General features: G+C 36.8%; 1 long non-coding RNA gene across 1 annotated transcript; it reads right to left on the reverse strand.

The window, feature by feature from the left end:
• Positions 1-1264: 1264 nt before the first annotated feature.
• Positions 1265-4462, reverse strand: LOC140168360 (uncharacterized). Its single transcript, XR_011861197.1, has 3 exons — positions 4331-4462; positions 1957-2083; positions 1265-1360 (listed from the first exon to the last, which is right to left on the reverse strand). It is a non-coding gene; the product is annotated as an uncharacterized lncRNA (long non-coding RNA).
• Positions 4463-12710: the final 8248 nt, after the last annotated feature.

The raw sequence follows: 12710 nt of genomic DNA on the forward strand, positions 1-12710 counted from the left end.
AGTGTCAAGCAAAAGACCGAGAAACCTGGTTTTACAAAAAACTATGACAATATGTCGTAGTTTTTGAAAAACCAGGTTTATCGGCCGAGAAATCTGGTTTTTCGCCGATAAACTTGGTTTTTCACTGATGGTTTTCAGTCGAAGTAAACCCTAATCATGAAAGGTTTACATTTTACGTTACTGAAAACTACCAAATTTACTGAGGCATTAAATTAATAACGTGACGAATCCATGTATGGCCGTATAAAATTAATGTTTGGTTCTCGTCCAGAGGATTTTTATGAATGGATGAGGGAGGGAGTTTTTTTTTCCAATCCAATGTAAAATGAGTCAGTAGTTTTCGGTCTTTTCCAACAGTGCTGAGGAAACGATGAGGCCCGCGTTTTTCAATGTGAAATTCTGAGGAATAAACCCCCTAGAGTACCATAAAAAGACCTGGAAGTGATCTTTAAAAAAAATTGAAAAATCTATAAAAAAAAATCAAAACAAATCTGACAAATCCCAGAAATTGAGGAGGGAGGGGACGAGAACCAAAACATTAATTTTATACGGCTTATACGAGCTTACAGCGTTAATTCGAAAATAATGACCGTAAGTGAATTAGTGAAATCATAATTATTGTCACACATCTGCTTTTGCCTATAGTACGGTATTTGTTTACGTAATTTCATTAGTTTCGTGACATTCAGACTGCTCTCAAAAGAAACATTCAAGATCTTGAATCAATTTGAGAGAATGGACTAAGACAAGTTCTTCAAGATCCAAAGTCTTCAACTCCCAGCGATCATGCCGCTTGGGCAGAGCGGTGGAGTGATCGAGGCTGCGCAGTGAACATGGTGAAGCAAAATCATCTTCATAGCGGCAAAGCCGGCGGCAAGCAGCAGGAAAGTATGAAATCATGCAGCATTACAGAAAAGTACAAGCGACATGCAGTATGAAGCCAGCATAATAAGGAGGCTATCATTTTCTTCGGGGGGCAAATATATTGGGGCATAATTTTTGGAAAGAAAAATAGGGAGATCATAAAATTTTAAAATGTAGGGAGTCCCAAGAATACCACAGATAGTGTGTTTATTTTATTCAAAAAGACTGATTTCAATACAATTTTAGCCAGTTTAGGGGGCAAGGTGAATCGGTGGTGGGGGATCATAAAATTTTGTTCCCAAAATAGGGGGGGGGGTCGCAATTTTATTGACGCCGACTTTTTGAAAACTTGGGACCCCCCCCCCTTCAGAAGAAAATGATAGCCCCATAAGTGCAATGTGGTACTTACGGGTGCAACCTTGGCAGCTCCAATATCCATGATAGCATTTACAGTCCGTATAACAATTCTCCTTCTTTGTCTCTCCGTGGGTACACTCTGAAAAAAATAATTTGCTTTCTTAATATAATAGGATCATCCTATACAGGGTGTATCAAAATGACTGGTACACATCGATATCATTATCCAGTACATCATGACAAACACTACCACGTCCAAATGTAGCATAACAGCCATCTAATTTGTAGTGTGATCAACTGATCATCATTCGCCACTTGCACGGTTCCGCCATTATGCACTATATGCGGGAGAGCCTCGAACTGGCAGCATACATGAAAGGAAGAATTACGTAACCTTACACAGAATGTTATATGACTGGTTCAATTCCCATTCATGTATGCTGCCAGTTCGAGGCTCTCCCGCACATAGTGCATAATGGCGGAACCGTGCAAGTGGCGAATAATGGTAATCAAAGGTCATAAAACTATACATTGTAGTCATTTCAAGAGGATCTAATGTTGAATTTGGAAGTAGCATGTGTTTCATTTCTACAGAGCTGAAGCTTAGCATATGGGTAGTAGCAAAAAATGTATTTAAAATAAGCTCGTGTGCTTCGTGTTCTATAAAATGCCTGTGATATTTAATTTTTTTCTGGGAATACGTTAAGTAATTTATACACCTGGTATACGACTTACCGTCTCCGACAGGATCGTTGTAACTTATACGGCGGCCCCCGGCCCCGAAACATGCAGCCTGAGCTGCAACAGCGACGGACAGCACCAGTAAAAGAATTTTGAAGTCGATCCTCATGTTTGGTTTAAACTAGAGAGAAAAAAGAATGTTAGAATATAAGTTCGTCGCGTAGAAATAGTAATGTAACAGGATTAATTACCATAGCAATGGGTTTACAATACGTTTGAATGTCTGCCCCGCACTCATCACTGCTCATCAACGGAGTATGTGTGTGTGCAATGATGGATTGACTACGATACCGCTCTTTCAAAGACGTAAAAGGTGCGAGTGATCAGCATGATGTGAAAGTTCTATAGAATTACGATCCAGGTCTTTATCCATGTTCTTTGATAATTTATGTGCAATGCAGAGGAACGGCTGTTAAGCTAGTGACCCGGTGCCTTGTGTCATTACACCTCAACTACCGCTCAACCATACGATCAGAAAAATACGGGAACTGCCACAGAAACCGTTGGCAGCTGGTGGCAAAATTTTCGCACCGCGTACGTCGAAGTTCGATTTTCAAAGGGTGAACTTTAGTAAGAATGACAAAAACGACTGGTAAGAAAGTCTACTAAATGACCTCAAAAGGTCGAGTCGTCTGTGAAATATAAAAATGGCGAAATTGCGACAAGAACTGGGAAGAACTGTCACCCTTGCGAGGGAAAATAAAGCTTAGCCAATGTCAACATGGTGTCATCGGTTAAAATATTTTTCTAACATATCAGACGAACACCACAGCTGTATGGGGTTTTTTTCATAATGTAATAGTAATGGAAATAAAAGAGCAAATGTTCGCCATTATGTGCCAAAAAGGGTCGAAGGACAATTTTCCAGTTGTACAGGGGTCACACATTAAAGTAGCTCTGATTTTTATGAAACCTGTACCAACTTGTTTGTTCAGTCTGCCAGAAAAAGTTTTCACTATCTGTGATGTATAGTTAATATGTTATGTGCAAAAAAAAGTTTTAGGTCTATCGATTCTAATTGCAATTGTCCTGTTCAATAAGTTTATTATTTCTACCCAAGTAACTATACGTCACAGATAGTTATCTTTGTTTTTTCAATGCCTGAAGCTAGACAAACAATTTGATATAATAAGATGCTGAAAAATTCTGTACGTCAGCGGCCTTTCGGAGCGTATCCAAAGAGTCTTCAAAAAACACAAAGTTGACACGGCTATGAAACCCCATCACCTTGCACGGACAAACCATGTTATAGACCGGAGAGAATCTAAGATCCTTGAACAGGAACACGACAAAAGGTCTAGAAGCAATGGAAATAAGGAGACGGGGCACCAAGACCCTAAACAGAGAGGAGGGCACATACCTCTTAAGTCATGTCTACGATCCACTAGGCCTACTGAAGTCTTCAAAAGAGACTAAGGAACACCGGAAACCACTCCTTGTTTGCCGGGAAAGTGGATCAGATAATTATCAGTCATACATGATGAAGTCCTCCGATGAGTAGGTCGAAATAATATTGTAGTAAGTATTCACTTGATTTTATCGAACAAAATCCAAAATATTTAATTTGGTACAATTTTATGAAAATCGGAGCAACATTAGTATTTGACCCTTGTACAAATTGAAAATTGAACTTCGACACATTTTGGCACATAAGGACAGCCACAGGTCGTACATAAACTGAAGTTTCTGCTTTTGAACCACAAGTCTCTATTGATTACAACACAACGTCAACGGGTTGCTAGCAATACAGGTATATTCAAACTAAGCATGAACCAGTATCACGTACATGCACTACGAGGGCGAATTGCGTGATAATGTATTTAAAGTATTCGCTCTCGTAGTGCACGTTAGAATATGACCGTTGCTAGGTCAACTGGATCACGCTTTCTTTGTTACGAACCACTGATCGAAATGATCACAACACAAAGCCTATGCCATATCAAAATTCGGGACAGGTGTATGAACTAAGGCTTGGAGAAGTAACCAATATATGGTTACTAACGTGCACTACGACAGCGATAAGCATTCATAAAACAATATGATAAAATTTTACAAGTTTGCAATGAAAGTCCTTCAGAGATAATTGTTTGAAAAGTGTTAACTTCAGAATTTGATTTCTCCCGGGTCTTCTACCCGAGGGTCACTTCTGCAACCATAATGGGTTGCTGCAACCATATTGGGCCGTAATACATAACCTTTACTAATGGTCCTTTAGGGTTACGGTTTAATAGGCTTAGCGGATTCCGCCCTTTTTGGTTGCAGAAAATAAATACGCTACCCGGCGAAAGCGGCGGGGCAACGTTACCCCTTTCCACACGTCATGCATCAACAGGCCTCGGCCTTTTCTAACAAACATAATAATAATTACCTGCATTCGTCTTCACTGCTGTTTTGGTTGATGTTGAGCAGCTTTGAGCAATCTCAGTAGGGCGGAGTATGAGATCTTGGACACAGCTGTTTTGGTTACGTTGTCTCAGCCAGGTGAAGTATGAGATTTACGACACGATTTAGTTCTGCTTTTATACGTTTTCAGTCTTTACGTGAGTTCAGCAGAGTTCATGCGCCATATGTAAGGTGGTAAAATTTCAGTTTCAACATTATAGGATGTCCTTTGAACTGTCATGTGAAAGCGAATATAATATCACAATTGCGGATAAAATTGGAACCTTAAACCTGATTATGGAAACAGATGTCAATGTAAGTCATTTTTGGTGGATTTGATACAACATTATTACATAGTGATAACTGATCACAGCCTGACGGTTGCTGGGGCCATTTCCTATTCTTAAGAATGACCGACGTATTGTAAATGCCATCGTTTTCGGTTTTTGTCTTCTCTTGCTTAAATTTCAACGAATTTCTCCAATTTTGTTCAGATTAGGGTTGGTTTAATATAGGTGATGTATACTGTAAAATTTGTCCCAAACGATGTCCGAATTTGAAAGAAAATCACGAAATTGAATATCTGGCAGGGTAGTTTTAGTTTAGAAACCCGGGTCTCTCGCATTCGCAAAAATTCTGTATTAAACTATTCAAAAGTGTTCAAACCATATTGGTACGCAGCCTTTTTTGTACTGAGAAAACAATCAAGCACATTTTCACAGAATGTAAAAAGGTGAAGCCTATCTGGGTTCAGCTCCAAACCGGGTTCTTATCTTATCTTATCTTATCTTATCTTATCTTATCTTATCTTATCTTATCTTACCTTTCAATACCTTACCTTACCTTACCTTACCTGACCTTACCTTACCTGACCTGACCTGACCTTAAGCTTACCTTACCTGACCTTACCTTACCTGACCTGACCTGACCTGACTTTACCTTACCTTACCTTACCTTATCTTACATTTCAATACCGTACCTTACCTTACCTTACCTTATCTTACCTTTCAATACCTTTCAATACCTTACCTTATCTTACCTTACCTGACCTTAAATGTTATCTTATCTTATCTTATCTTATCTTTCAATACCTTACTTTACCTTACCTTACCTTACCTTACCTTACCTTATCTTACCTTTCAATACCTTTCAATACCTTACCTTAAATGTTATACTTTTTGGGAAAGACCTAACAAAGGTAATTATTATGATTATGCAATAAATTTGATACTTATCTTAACCAAATTTTATATTTATAGGAGAAGATGTCAAAATCACCGCTCTCCCTTTTTCCTCTTCAAAAGATATCGACAATTATCACAATCTGGAAAGACTTGTATATCTAAAAGACTTTAACTACCATCTTTATCAACGTAAATGGCAGGTGTTTATGAAAAGCCTATTTTTTTCACATTATTATTTTCTGAAATGTGCTGCAATAAACTGGTTTTTTTTCTATGTTATTAAAAACCCGGCAGAGTAAAGATTTGTAGTATGTTTAATGAAAAGCTATGAAAATGAGACTATAATTTGCCAGAAAAAATAGTATTGAAAACCAAATATGTGTAATCAGTACTGATGACTAGCACTGTGAATCAGTAGGCTAATACGCAAACAAACCGGAAGGATCGTACATTAAAACACCAATTATTAGCGTTGAACTACAGAATCACAGAATTTAGTTTCTATGAGCTAAAATTAAATATAAGAGGTTCCAAGTTCTCTGGCTGAATTGTTTAGTTTTTGTCACAGCCCTTTTCTCTTTTTCATGGACAGCTGAGATTAAAAATTACGTAAAATATGAGCAGGAAAGTTTAAATCAGCATGACACACCGACATCGCCCGGTTAATAATTACATTATACAACCAGAGACACTGAAATGAATACACGGGATCGATACACGTAAATGTGCTATGCACGATTGATATTCAGACGATAAATCTTTGGATACCGGGGTGGAAAATGATGAATATCTCCCATAAAGAAACCAGATGTGGTTCCTTGCACTTGAATATATATTTTGAACAGATATGATAGTCGTTAGTTTGCGTCATGAGAGAGTAGCTTGCGTCTTGAGCTGAAAAAGTGACCAAAATTCAAGATTGGCGAATGTATGCTCGCTGACCGTACAGAGGTCAGTCACAGGCCAATGTCATTAGCCTTAGTCGGATGTCCTTCAGCCCACTATGCATTTAAAAACTATTAAACAGGTGGAAAAACAATGGCCATGCGTGGCTGTGGATTCAACCTACCATGGCATTTTCTGCCATGAAGATATCGGGGCGATGACACTGTACATGATGGCATATGGAACTGTATTCATTTTAAAGAAAAGTTGAACACTGATGGCGCTATTTATGGTAAATCTTGTTTGCATCTTTACAAAGGGTAGATACTTGTATAATGGCATTTAAAAAAAAAACCCATAAAAATGAGTAACATATAGAAAAGAAAATTTTCATACTTCTTTTTATCATCAAATGAAAGGAATAAGTCATATTTTTGGGGTGAATTATATTTAACATATATGTAAATAGCGCCCTCAATTTGCACACAAATATGCAGTTTATAGCATAGGAATTACCACAAAAACGCAGAAAAGATGAAAAATATGATAAAGAAAAGAAAATCCAAGTTAAAAATAGCTAAACAAAATAAACTCCTCAACAAAAGTTTGGAAAGTTTTTCCAAACATCTATATCTCAGATTATTTGTGACATGTTCAATAATGCGTTCATATCGTGTTGCATTTCAATGGATAGCTACATTAGTCCCTTTTACAGTGACACCACATTTGAAATATCACCTTTTTACGGCTGACATCTAGGTTTCATAGCATTGAGGTATAGGACTTTTTATTTTTTCGGAGAAGACCAGGTACGGTATTAACGGTAACTACTTGATTATATTTCTACATGTTCATACTACATACTCTGAAAATTTCGCACGAGTCCGTTTTTTTAAATCACATTTTTTTGCTCCTAAAATGGGGGTTATAGCGCCCTCAACGGGCACTCTCTCCGTAGGGCTACATGTAAAGACCAGTTATAGACAAATGGCCCTAAAATAAAACGGACTCGTTCATTTTTCCTCATATTTTGCATATGATGTAGATTTAACATCCGGAATGTAATGCAAGTGGTGTCGTTGCTGCTCTTCTAAATTCATTTATAAAATTAATGTCCGCACCAGACCAAGGAGCTGAGTACATGTCTTGTGGATGTAGCGGGGTCTTAAACAGAATGTACCAAATTGACAATTATTCTGTGATCAAACAACACTATTCCCTAACTTCAATAGCGGGTGGAAATCCATACGCAGCCACAAGAGCCAGGCACCCCCTTCCTCATGCTGCTCACCAGCCTGGTCACACGTTGCTGTCTGATGGCATTCCATTCTTCAACCAGGATTCGTCGCAAGTCAATGTGGTCTAACCAGTGTTCAATCGGGTTGAGGTCTGGACTGATGGTAGGCCGGCGCCATTCAAATCTCTCTACTCCCATATGAAGACCTGAGCGCAAGAAGGCCGTAAGTCCACTTGGCCCCTCAACATGTATACACTCAAGTTGCGTATAGTTTCATATTGTTTGGTAATGTTTTATACATGTTCAGGGGCCAAAACAAATCTTTCACAACCTTTCATGATGTTTTCACCTTGGAATGTATTAAACATTATAAAACCCTAAGAAACTATACGTAACTTTAGTGTATACATGTTGAGGGGCCAAGTGGACTTACGGTCTTCTTGCGCTGTCTCTGTGGCTCTGTGGGGGTGAGCGTTATCACCCTTGCTCTGTGGGGGTGAGCGTTATCACCCTGGCTCTGTGGGGGTGAGCGTTATCACCCTAGCTCTGTGGGGATGAGCGTTGTCATCTGGGCCAGGAGGAGCTAGGAGGATTGCATTAGGTCCCAAAAAGTGAAGATATGGGATTGCAGCTTGTTGCACAGAATAATGGTCAATTTGGCACATTCTGTGTGAGACTTCACTACATTCACAAGAAGAGTACACAGCCGTGAAAAGGTTGATTGTTTCAAATTTGGTGTCATTGTAAAGGGTAATAATGAAGCTATCCATTGATATAATCATGTTATGATCATGTTACAAATAATCTGAGATATAGATGTTTGAAAAACTTTCCAAACTTTTGTTGAGGAGTTTATGTTATGTGTAGGCCTATATTAAAAGGGCATGTCGTGATCCACAGCCTCATCCCCCAACTTTTCTCAAAAAAAGTTGAGATTTTTATATCACTGGAAACCTCTGGCTACATAATGTTTATGTACAAAATATTTCTTGCAGATTAATTCGTTTAGCAAAGATATCGTGAAATTTGAATTACGTTCTGGTGCACCAGAACGAAATTACAACGTATTGTCTATGGAGCAGTGTAATACACATAATCATGCATAACTCGCAAACGCAATATCGGAATCAACTGAAATTTTAGGAATATGCTTTTTTCGTGGATATGTACTGAAAAATGTCATAAAAAGAGGATGCTAGCATAACGAAATATTCCTTTAATGTGAATTAGTGTGATAGCTGTTGGTATTGTAAAATTATATAATGTTTTGCTAGAAATAATGATCATATCAAACATCGTGAAAACCCGATGTATGTTTCAATAGTTCATCATCTCTCTATGATCATTTCTTGCAAGTGTCTGATTTCAAAGAACAGGTTGCAAATACTTGAATGAAATGTACAAATCATTTGTTTTATCTGTTGTTTCTTTAAGGAAATATAAACTTACACTTTTATAATAATTCTGAAGGGAAGTTTTATACAGGCCAAAACTTAAAATAGATAATGTAAACAATAGTGTAGGAAGTAGACAGTCTTGACACACCCCTTTCTCTGAAGGGACAAAATCTGACACGACGCCAACTTTTACTTCATTTTATTTATCTTTCCTGGTCTTTCATTGTAACAATAACATTGTTGTACTCTTCATTTCCGCGTGTCTATCTTCCATCAGTTATTTTCTTTCTCGCTTTCGGTTTTCCTTTTAGTGTATTCTTTCTTCGAACTCTGTTATATTGATCCCCGGGTATTGATCTCTCTTACTTTCATGCCTTTGTTTTCTCCGGCTATTTATTTTCTTTCTCATTTTACTTCCTCGATTTTGTATCTTTATTATCTGATATCAAATAATTGTATTTTTTTTCAAATCGCGATATAATACACATTTTATCGCAAATGATTAAAGATTAATATTTTTGATATTTAACATTCCACGAAGTAAATTTTATAAATATAATGATATGTATTTAAAGTGTATGTAGCTGGGATGAAAAGCCGATGATCAATTGAAAATGTTCACCTTTAGTATTGATTATTAATATTAATATATTAATTAAGATTAATATTAAGATTTGGATTTTCCACCAAAACACCAAAAATTGTAGGTATTTTTTTGATCATGCATAACTCGAAAAATCAAAATCGGAATCAACTGAAATTTTGGGAATAAGCTTTTTCTTTTGTTACTGACAAATGTCATAAAAAGATGCTAGGATCAAGAAATAATCCTTTAACTGCTTTGAAAAACGCAAAAATGCTTATCCTGAAAAACTTACTAAAATGCACATACGATATTCTTGCACCAAATACGATGATCAATTCCTTCTTGTTGTGAACAAGTGTTAATAAGTGACTTTTCCCGCCAAAAAAATCAAAAGTGACTGATGGAACATGGGTAGATCACCGAAATCCGGTCTGTGCAGGAAAAGATAGCGCAGTATTTTACACGTATAGCATAATCACAGTGTTGAACCTGAACTTGAAGCCCGTGGCTGTTGATGATGAACCAGATCGCCTGGATTTATTGGAATCCACTGTGATTGAAATCTACCAAAGTGGAATCTTTTTTGGATCATGTCATTACTCTGTGTTTTAACGATTTTATTTCCTATTGTATTGGGAGAAATATTGTCGGATAACCAGTTGAGTGTAGGAGGTAAGCTATTTTAGGTAAATTTGTCCCCTTTTTTCGGTCAATAAAAAGTAATATTCAAGAAACATTTTTGAAAACTTGATACAAAACATACAAAAAATATGTTGCCTAAATGTTTGCATATAATATGTCTTGTTTAATAGTATAAATGTATTTATTATTAATAACCAATTCATTACTTAACTTATTTAAAAAATTAACTAACTTAACTATTATTTATTTATTTATTTATTTATTTATTTATTTATTTATTTATTTATTTATTTATTGTTTGTTTGTTTGTTTGTTTGTTTGTTTGTTTCAGAATGGCAATCCTTCAAAGGCAAACATAGACAAAGAGCCAAGTTAACGAAGTATGAAGTAGTGAAACCTAAGCAGTTAACTGGTAGAAATAAAAGAGAAGTCTTTACTAAGACAGCGGTAAGCTAAACAAACCTTGCTATAACCATGGTTGCTGAAAAAAACTTTGATTTGGTAGTGTATACAATGTTTCAAGAATTGCATATTCATTTCCTCGTTCGAAGTTTTAGTTGCTCGTTGTTCAGAAACCATAAATCAGGGGATTAAAAACAGGAGAAGATCTCGTCTGCAATCATAACACCTAAAGCTGAATTTATACTGCATTGCTGAGCGATAGCGACTTTTTTTTTAGCCAATGAGGTAGAGCGCTTTTTGTTGCGTTGAGAATAAGGTTTTAAACTTCTTTCGCATTACAGACCCATACCGTAGTACTTATCGTAAACCAAACAGAGCGCGGTTATGAATATGAACAGCGTTCAAAATTGTGAATCAATTGCAAAAGATTATCATCAAAGGCTCCCGAAGATATTTAATACTGCGTTCTCCGAGGCACAAAACACTGATGAGGGGAGGGTGGGGGGTACTGGAGGGGGCGATTTTAGAATATATAGAATTTTCATGAATTGTACCTTAAATTATGAATTACCTACAATTATGAATTTTACCATAACATACCGCATATTTTTAAGGTCTTTCACGTAACCGTGAAAAAACACAACACTCTATCACGTAACATGAAGGCACACAACGCTGACGTGATTTGTTAGACACGCACGATAGCTCACGATCAAACGATCGGCCCTCATGAATATGCAAGAATTCTCAGCATACAAAGTACGGGGATTTTGTCTGTTGGTGAATGGTCTGTAATTCTTTAGCCTATGTGTGTCACATAATGTGAAGGTCATTTCAAGGTTATGGAGATCATCTGAGGTCATTTGCGGTCAAATTAATAAAGTTTTTGTTAAAGTTAATGGTCTAATGTGAACTTCTCACTGCAAGCACGATTGGGGCATAGGTGTAGTATGGAGGTCTTCAACTCGGAATTTTGGTTAAATGTTGGTCGCCCAGGCTAGTTAAAATTCTGTCACTCAGGCTAGTTAAAATTTTGATGGTAGTTTAATAACGTACGTACTTTACAATTATGTAAAAAACAAGAATTTTTAAAAAATATTGAGGGCGTCGGCCTCAGCAAATGTTACAATAAGGATTTAATTTATGACTAGAGTGAGAAGAAAGGTCCATATAATGGAGAAAATATAATTTCAATCAAAATGCATAACGCAGCAGTTTGTATATAGAGTATCCAAATCAACTAGCACTAACCATAACCATGGAAATCCGGTATATGTGTTTTCCTGCTGCTATTGGTTTGTTCTTGATTATATGTCTGTTTGTTTGTCTTTTTGTTTGTTTGCAAACAATGCAATCTAGTACTTTGCATGGTCATCACGATAGAGCATTATTCACTTCCTTTGCGGTTGACGTAGGATATAATGTGACATGACATGAGAGAAAACTTCCATGTGAAGAAAGTACAGCAAGCCATAAAAAATTAAGGTACCAGTTGTGCTCACTCCTGTATATCCTAAATAAAGACAAATATGTCAAAATACAACAAGCAGCGAATACCAGAACTTTTTAGCTCTGATTCAAGACCTTATTTGTTGAAATTGGTTGAGAATTAAAAAAACGGTGATCTAAAACCTACTAAAAAGATGAAACCAAAAGTTGCACTTTTGTGTTCTAATCAATGAAAGCATGACGCTAGTTTTAACGTGCTAATTTCACAGAATGAGGTCTTAAATTCGAGCTAAAAGATGCAGCTATTGGCTGCTGGTTTAAAATTATGACATATCTGTCTTTGTTCAGGATATACAGGGGGTAAACATAACTGGGACTTTAATTTTTTGGCATACTGTATAGGAGTTCAATCAAACACATACATGATGTAGCAGTTTGCTGAGCATCAAACTCAACTAGCAAATCATGGACATCCGGGAAATGTTTCCTTCACTGCCAATCCAGTTGAGAATAGTTTGCACAATCTAGGATGCCTCTTTATCTAGGTAACATTGCAAAATAGGTTGCGGTCACTATAGCATACG

Source organism: Amphiura filiformis, chromosome 13 (genome assembly GCF_039555335.1).
Source record: "Amphiura filiformis chromosome 13, Afil_fr2py, whole genome shotgun sequence".
NCBI classification, from domain to species: Eukaryota; Metazoa; Echinodermata; class Ophiuroidea; order Amphilepidida; family Amphiuridae; genus Amphiura; species Amphiura filiformis.